We start from the raw sequence: 9,376 nt of genomic DNA on the forward strand, positions 1-9,376 counted from the left end.
TTATGCCAGTGATACATGGTCTTGGTTACTACTGTTGGTTTGTAGTAAGTTTTGAAATTGGGAAGTATATTCTTTTTCAAGAACTTTATTCTTTCAACTCTATTCTTTTTCAAGATTGTTTTGGCTATTCTGGATCCCTTTAATGTTCATAAGAATTTTAGGGTCAGCATGTCAATTTCTACAAAGAAGCCAGCTAAGATTTTTTTTTTATCCAATAGTATGCATTTTATGACAATAACAGGTACAGATTGGGCACCCTAGGGCTCTCTTTATATCCTATAGAAAATGAGCATTTACATTATTCATGGACTGTACTGAATTAAAAAAAGATCAGTTGTACACTCACCCCTTAGACAGGATAAACTGTCCTGGGGTGTACAGCTTTAACACCTTCATTAAAGTTGTTTGCAAAAGGAACAGAGAACTAAACAAAACAAAAACATTTTTCCTTGGGAGTGGAGAGTCATTTGCTATTATAACCAGCAAATACCATTTATTAAGTCAAAAATGGAAGGGGGCGGGGCCACAAACACTATTTGAGCAAGCTGACCAACACACATTACAGTTTTAAAAATGAAGGTTATATACTGTATGTTATAAGTCCCAACAAAGAGTGTCAAAATGACATCTATTTCTTTGCTTGCTTTGTGATCATACCTCTTGGAGGTGTTACGGGTCTCGTGGCATCTGGCTTCTTCTTCTCTGCAGGCTTTAAAATCTGAAAAGAACACATTAGTGTTTCAACCACACTCATCATGGCACCTGCATCGTCAAACTCTCCACGATAATTGGGTGCAGAAAACAGAGTGACCAACTGCCTCTTTGCAAAAAATTCATATCCATCTTCAACCACCAAATGGGCTCTACATGTAAGATCTAAATCATGCTTATGGAGAAATTTTGCAGCCACTTCTGCACCAAATGTGAAGAACACTCCTCCGTCATTTTCACCCCAGCCTAAGACACCTTTATTGGCATCAGACCACAAAAGATCAAAAGGAAGACCTTGATCTGGTACCTCAGTTGGTCGAATAATTCTCTGAATCTGCTCCATAGATTGAAGATCTGCTGATAAACCTCCATGACAGCAGAATATTTTCTCATGCACCAAGGCTGCTATCCATAAACAGTTAAAGCAGACTGTGAAAGTTTTCCATAGTTTAATGTTATATCTTCTTCTACATTCATCATAAAATCCATAAATTCTGTTGATGCTGGCACATTCATGGTTTCCTCTAAGAAGAAAAAATTCTCGGAATATTTGATTTTGTAAGCCAGTAAGAGGCAGATAGTCTCCAATGAGACTTTCCCCTGTCCACATAGTCTCCAAGAAACAGGTAATTGCTTTCTGGCGGGAAACCACCATACTCAAAAAGGTGAAGCAACTCGTAGTATTGCCCATGGATATCACCACGTATTCTGAGTGGTGCTTCAAGTTCTAGTAGGATAGGCTGACTGAGAAAGACCTCTCCAGACTTTAAGCACAGTCCTCTGATTTCATTCTCCTGTAGCTACATATTCTTACCAGGCTTGGACCCTCTCACTTTCAGCGGCCGTTGGATGATGCTGTCGATGTTGAGTTTATCTGTATCCACCATCGCCTTCCCGCCGCCGACCCTGCAGCAGCAGCGGCGCAGCCGCCGGCTCGCGCCCGGGATTCACACCTCCTTTCCCACGCCACGAGCACAGAGATGGTGGTGGCGGAGGTGGCAGAAGCCACGGCTGGATCCGCCCTCTGCGCAATCGCCCCGCTCCCTGCTTCATCCTTATTTCCCCAGAGGAACGACGAGAGCGAAGCCAGCTAGGATTTTGATAGGGATTGTTTTGAACCTATAGATCAGTTTGGCGGAGTATTGACATCTTAATATTATCTTGTAGTCCATGAACATGCAATGTCTTTCCATTTTTTTAGGTCTTCTGAATTTCTTTCCAACAGTGTTTCGTAGTTTTCAGAGTATAAGTTTTGCTCTTCTTTTTTTCTTTCTTTTTTATTGAGGTATAATTGACATACAACATTACATTAGTTTCAGGTGTACAACGTAATGATTCAACATCTGTGTGGATTGCAAAATTATCACCACAATAAATCTAGTTAACATCCATCACCATACACAGTTACATAATTTTTTTTCTAGTGATGAAAACTTTTAAGATCTACTTTCTTAGCAACTTCCAAATATGCAATACAGTATTATTAACTATAGTTGTCATCCTGTACATTACATCCCCATGAGGCAGGAGATAGATGGGCTCCAGGTTAGACATTTATAACTGGCCACCTATTTATATTTCTTGGGGCGAGAAAAAGACAAGCTTCAGGTGGGACACTCACAACTAGCCTCCTGTTTGCATTTCCTGAGACAGGAGGTAGGTGGGCTCCAGGTTAGGCATTTACAATCAGCCTCCTGTTTGCCCTCCAAAATGGAAGTAACAACAAAAACAGGGTAAATAGCCAGGCTTTGTCTCTTGTGGACACCTTAAGATAACAGTCATGGCACTAACAAAGAGGGGCAAAACCTCGTTTAAGTAAAGGATCAAGAGTCTCAGCTTCCCCCCTCTCGTTGGGGCAAGGGAGACACTATACATGCGCAGAAAGGCTCCTTGGGGGGTCAAAAGTCCGGGGACAACGCCAGGCCATAATGAGTCTTGCTTCTCCCAGATGCCTTTTCATCGAGATCCATCTAGGCTGAGAGGTCTGTGCGCACCTAGGGGGAGGGTCCTGAAACAAATAAGCCAGGGGGGACAAAAGCAAGATGATTGGCCAGAAGGAAGACAAAGACTCCGAAGAATTGCCCTATATAAATGACTTAATAGCCTCTTTACTGAGCTCCTCCTCATTAGGGAGGATGCCCACACCCTTTCTCTCCGGGTGTGTATCTCTGCCTTGCTTCTATCTTAACTAAACAAACTGTTTCTCTGTGTGCTTTCCCACTTGTTGTTGTGCTATGTCTCTAATAATAAACTTTGTATCTGTTTTTACAGTTTTTTTTACCTCCGTGAGAAATGCATTTTTCACTGGGGGCAAGAGCCAGAGAAAAATAGCTTCTAGACTCTAGCCCTTGCTGGTCTGGTGGCTAGGATTCCCGGTTTTCATCCAGGCTACCCAGGTTCAATTCCTGGTCAGGGAATTAAGATCTCACTTTGCGCCACCACTCACTGCTGCCTCTCTGAGATCACCCGTGACTTATTTATTTATAACTGAAGTTTGTTGCACTTCTTCAAATTTGTTCCTAAGTATTTTATTCTTTTTGATGCTATAGTAAATGGAATTGTCTTAATTTCATTTTGTTTGTTCTGCTACTGTATAGAGATCAAATTGATTTTTGTATAGTGATCTTGTACCCTGCAACTTTGCTGAGCTCATTTATTAGTTCTAATAAATTTTCAGTTAATTCCTTAGAATTTTCTGTTATCTACAAAAGCATAGCATCTTTGCTCTGTTAAATCCACATGTAGACTCTCAGGTGTAAACAGAAAGAACAAAGAGTGTCGCTCATTATCCCATTACACAAAGGGTTAAATGGTAACCCACTGCAGTGGCTCTCCCACCAACAGTGCTCCCTGAGGGGAATTCAGGATGGGAAAAGTAGGATGAAACATTCTGTGCTTAACAGAGAGTTAAGATGAATACCTAAGGAAGAATTTCAATGTCCCCAGATTCTTGCATCTTCCATGTATAGAAAAGCACTAAAATAATTAACCTGAGATATCTGTTCTTTGTGATTTGCAGTAATCTTTTACCAAGATGTATGCTTGACTACATGTATTTTCCAGCCAAAAAAATCATATACATATTGGCTCCTCCCCCTATCTCTTTGGAGCAGTCCCCTCAGAGCTACTGAGAGGCTATTTCCCAGGCTATAGTCCTCAGTAAGTTCCCTGAATAAAACTTAACTCACAACTTTTACCTTGTATGTTTTTCTTTAAGTCGACACAGGAAAGAAGACCTTAGGCTATAAATGTCCAGAGGTGAAGAATTAGATTCCTGAAGTCCGTGGACAAACTTAGTTTGTAAGTATTATGAAGGCTGTTATTGACTCATAAAGGCTTTTCAAGGGCATTAGAGCCTAAAGGTTCAGCAAAAAGGATATGTAGTGTAAAAAAATAATATTGCCCAGGAGTATTATAATACCTGTGCCACTAAAAGTTAATGGGCTGGACTTCCCTGGTGGTGCAGTGCTTAAGAATCCGCCTGCCAGTGCAGGGAATACGGGTTCAATCACTGGTCTGGGAAGATCCCACGTGCTGCTGAGCAACTAAGCCTATACGCCACAACTACTGAGCCTGCGCTCTAGAGCCTAAAAGCCACAACTACTGAGCCCGCATGCCACAACTACTGAAGCCTGTGTGCCTAGAGCCCATGCTCTGCAACAAGAGAAGCCACTGCAATGAGAAGCCCGCACACTACAACTAGAGAAAGCCCACGCGCAGCAAGGAAGACCAAAAGCAGCCAAAACTAAATAAATAAAATTCAATTTTAAAAAGTTCCTGGGCTGTCACTTGTAAGTTTTCATTTACTCCTTACAACATCTATGAAGGATAATGAGAAATAGAGTATATTGTGGTAGCTAAGAGCACTAGGACCTTGGATTCAGAAAGAGCAAGCAATCGGCCAAATCCAGAGCATGAGAGAGTCTACTGGACAAATGACCTGGCTTCTCCATAAAATCAATTACAAGGGAAAAAAAAGTATGTGTGTCTGGGGGGAGTGTAGGGTGAGGAGGTGACTGTCAAAGAATACAGTAGACTTAACAACTAAATGCGATGTGTAAAACTGTTTGGATACTAATTTGAGTAAACGAACAGTAAAAAGACACCTTAAACAATTGGAGAGGCTTTTAAATGGACTAAATATTAAATGATATTGAGAAATAATTATTAATTTTGTTGGATGTGCTAATGGCATGGTGGTTATATTAAAAAATTTCTCACTCAGAGATGTATAATGAGGGATTACACATAATCCCTCATTATATGAGTAAAGTAATATCTGGGATTTGCTTTAAAATACTGGAAAAAAATGAGGAGGGATAGATGAAACAAGACTGGAAAATGTTGATAATTGTTAACACTGGATGATGGGTATGTGGCGCTTCACTCTACTACTCTCTCTCACCTTTCATACATATGCTTAAAATATTCTATAACCAAGTTAAAAATAAAAATAAATAATAAAATATATAAAAGGAGAGAGAGAAACAAAAAAGACCTGGTCTGCTTCCTGGCTCAGCCTCTTACTAGCTAGGTTACCTTGGGGAAGCTATTTGATATCTGTAAAATGGCAATAATAAGGATACGTAAAGCATTTAACACAGTATGGGCTGCATAGTTAAGCTCAATAAATGTTAGCTAATGTTGTTATTATGAAAGAAATAAAAAATATGTAATAGATTTGATTTACAGTAATTTTAAAACTTCTTTGTATCAAAATATCCATCATTAATTACAGTATAATTTGTAACTGAGAACACTGGAAACAATATAGATGTTCATTTACTGGAGTTTAATTAAATAAATTATATACATTTTTATAAGGGAATTTCATGCATCTATAAAAATAATCATATTTCTAAGTCAAGACCTATCAATTCTATCACTTAGCATCATTTTGGAGATATTACATAATGCAAACAGACAAGAAAGAAATTAAAGGTAAAAATGAGAAAGAAAAAGGTAAAATTTACCTCTGTGGATGATATGCTTACATACTCAAAAAAAAAAAAATCAAAAGAATCAACTGAAAAATGTATAAACCAAAAGGGAATTCAAAGTAAAGTAGCTGAGTACAAAAACTAATATAATAGAAATCAATAGCTTTCAAATATACATCCAATTAGAAATTATATTGGAAAAGACCCCATTTAAACTGCAAAAATAATAAAAGATAAACTCCCTAGAAAAGAGGTTAGCAAGAAATGGGCAATATCTATAAGAAGGGCACAAAAGAATACTTGGCAAAATAAAAAGGCACCTCTTATTCTTAGATAGGAAGGTTCAGTAGTATAAAGAGGTCAATTTTCCCTAATTAAAGATATAAATTTAATGTCATCCAAATAAAAATACCAGCAGAATTTTAGACAACTTGACAAGCTAATTCAATAGATCACATGGAAAAAAATAAAAAGCAAGAATCTTCAGGAAAAAAATCTAAAAAGAGAGTAATAAGGGGAAGACTAACCTGACTAGATATTAAAACATTATAAATGTGTGATACTGGCCAAGGATAGATATACATATTGATGTACCAGAATAGAAAATCTAGAAATAAATCCAAATACATACAGGAATGAAATAAATTTGTTGCCCACATATCCATACAAAAGGAAGTTCTAAGGGATGTTCTTTAGGCAGAAAGACAAAAAAAAAAAATCAAAATAATAGAAATGTGTAAATTTGCCTAGTTGGAAGTCAGACATCTCTCAAGCTTGTCTTTGGTCTTTACAAAGCTCAATAAAAACTACTTGCAGATTATCGAATGTGGTCTCTCATGCCTATACATTTCAGTATACTGTTCTTTGTGTCTGAATGCCATTTTACATCTCCCAATCTGCCAAACCCATACCCAAGCTTCAAAAAAGTTCAGGAGTCATTCTTCCCTTAAGTATTCTTTCTTTGAGAAGAAATAGAGTATGTGCAGTGTCTCCTAAATGTTGATTTTCCAATTTCTTGCATCTCCATTTTGTTCTTCATCTGTTATTTGTTCTTTACACCACTGCCAGAGGAATACTGCTAAAATATAGATCTGATAGTGTCTTTCTCCTACTAAAAAATAGTTGATGCCCACTAAATGCCTGAGTGTCTATAAAATAAAATATGAACTTCTAGGGACATGAGAGGCTTTTGAGGCCTTCCAGCACTCACCTCCAACCTACTTTCTGTCCTCAGCTCTACCATGTATATGAGTGTGCACCCTATATTTAGAGCCACTGCAGCCCTTACCATTCACACACCTAGCTCTCTTGGTGCCTTTGTTCGCCCAGAACCTTCAGCCTGATATGCCGCCCTCCCTCCCCTAACCCTACTCCTCACCCCCAACCCAAATCTCTCCAATCCCTCATCCACCCCAATCCCTAGTCTTCTCTGCTCACTGAGATTTTTCAAAGCTGTTTTCAATGAAACCACATCTAAAATCGATTAAGTATGACTCATTCCTGAGCTTCCATAATTCATGTTTATTTTATTATGGTTGATATTATTAAAAATATTGATATCAGTTGTTTATATGTCTGTCACTGTCTATAACATTCATAGAAGTCAGGGCCATGTCTTACTAATTTGTTTCATCCTGGTAGCTTTAAATACACTGCTTACCACATGGTAATAAATACTGACACACAAAAATAAATAATTTTTGCACAGCAAGAAATAAAGTAGCGCCTGACACATGGTAAACATTCAATAAATGTGAACTCTTTCTAGTGGTAATAACAGATGCTCAATAAACATTCTGTGAAAAATGGCAAAACCAGTTGTGCTGATTTATTATTAGCCAGCTAAGTTCTTTTAGAATTGATACTGCTTGGGAATCATTATAAAGAGTTTCAATTTCCTCTTTTGGTGACAGCAAAATTTTAGGTTACAGAACCTCAGAAAGGGCCTTAAGATATTTTTCAAGACCTAGGTTCATGTGTCACTTAATCTAGTCTCCATACAGATAGAATTAAATATTGAAATCTTTTTATATCCATTTAATCCCTGAAACTTAGTATAATTCTTTTTTTTATACTTTTCTGTCTGTTTTTAATAGATGAAAGATTTACAAAATCATAATTAGTCTCCTTTAGCAGCTAGTGTGGCCAAGACAAATCACATCAAAAGTACCTGTCAACTTACTTCCTGTAGACTAGAGGATAAACAAGTCTTTTTTTTTTTTTAACTTCTTTTTTTTTTAACTTTTCAAGATAAATAAAGTATACATTATTAGGACTTTTCACAGCCAAAAGTCAGTTTTTCACTTCCATTCCACATGGAAATTTTTGCTGTGGCTTATTTGTTTTCACAGCTGTATGATATTCCATAGCATATCTGTTTCACAATATATTCATCCATTTTTCTCTTGCTGTACATTTAGATTGTTCTAGGTTCTTTTCCTCTTTCAAATAATTCTGCAATGTATTCTTCTGTGTGTCTCCTTATGCACATGTGGGAAAGTCTCTAAAGATGGGTAAGTACTTCCTCATCTTTTTTTTTTTTTAAATATATTTATTTATTTGTTTTTTTGGCTGCTTTGGGTTTTCGTTGCAATGCCCTGGCTTTCTCTGTGAGATCAGGCATCTTTTCCTGTATTCATTGGCTTTTTAGATTTCTTCTGTGGATTGCCTGTTTGTACCTTTTGCCTAATTTTCTATTATTTGTTTTTATCTCATCAATCTGTAGTTTGTTTGTTTTTACATATACATTCTAGATACTAGTCTTCTGTTATTTATAGGCTATGTCTGTGCAGGTCCTCCAAGAAGCAGACACCAAGAGGGAATTAGAAGTGCAAGACAATTACTGGGGGTCAATGCTTCTGAAGGGTAATGGGAAAAGGAACAGGAGTGGTTGAGAAGAATCTTTAGACCCCAGTGAAGCTCTTGATACCGTCTCATTGCGGCTTCTCCTTTGTCTTTGGACGTGGGGTATCTTTTTTGGTGAGTTCCACTGCCTTCCTGTCGATGATTGCTCAGCAGTTAGTTTTGATTCCGGTGCTCTCGCAAGAGGGAGTGAGCGCACGTCCTTCTACTCCGCCATCTTGAACCAGTCTCTTAGTACAATTCTTAATACTGAGTAAGCACTTTAAAAATGTTGGTTGTAAATGTCCATCAACAGATGAATGGATAAAGAAGAAGTGGCACATATATACAATGGAATATTACTCAGCCATAGAAAGAAATGAAATTGAGTTATTTGTAGTGAGGTGGATGGACCTAGAGTCTGTCAGACAGAGTGAAGTCAGAAAGAGAAAAACAAATACCATATGCTAACACATATATATGGAATCTAAAAAAAAAAAATGTTCATCTCACTGATGAAACTGCAGGGCAGGAATAAAAACGTAGACATAGAAAATGGACTTGAGGACACAGCGGGAGAGGGGGGAAGCTGGGGTGAAGTGAGAGTAGCATCTATATATATACACTACCAAATGTAAAATAGCTAGTGGGAAGCAGCAGCATAGCACAGGGAGATCAGCCTGGTGCTTTGCAACGACCTAGAGGGGTGGGATAGGGAGGGTGGGAGGGAGGCTCAAGAGGGAGGGGATATGGGGATATATGTATGCATATGGCTGATTCACTTTGTTGTACAACAGAAACTAACACAGTATTGTGAAGCAATTATACTCCAATAAAGATCTATTAAAAAAATAATAAAAATGTTGAAGGAATGAACAAATAAA

At 37.8% G+C, this 9,376-nt stretch overlaps 1 pseudogene; it reads right to left on the bottom strand.

Moving 5' to 3' along the window:
• Window positions 1-628: 628 nt before the first annotated feature.
• Window positions 629-1,598, bottom strand: LOC103074798 (serine/threonine-protein phosphatase PP1-gamma catalytic subunit pseudogene; annotated as a pseudogene).
• Window positions 1,599-9,376: the final 7,778 nt, after the last annotated feature.

The sequence above is a fragment of the Lipotes vexillifer genome, unplaced genomic scaffold (assembly GCF_000442215.2).
Source record: "Lipotes vexillifer unplaced genomic scaffold, Lipotes_vexillifer_v1.1 scaffold209, whole genome shotgun sequence".
NCBI lineage: Eukaryota > Metazoa > Chordata > Mammalia > Artiodactyla > Lipotidae > Lipotes > Lipotes vexillifer.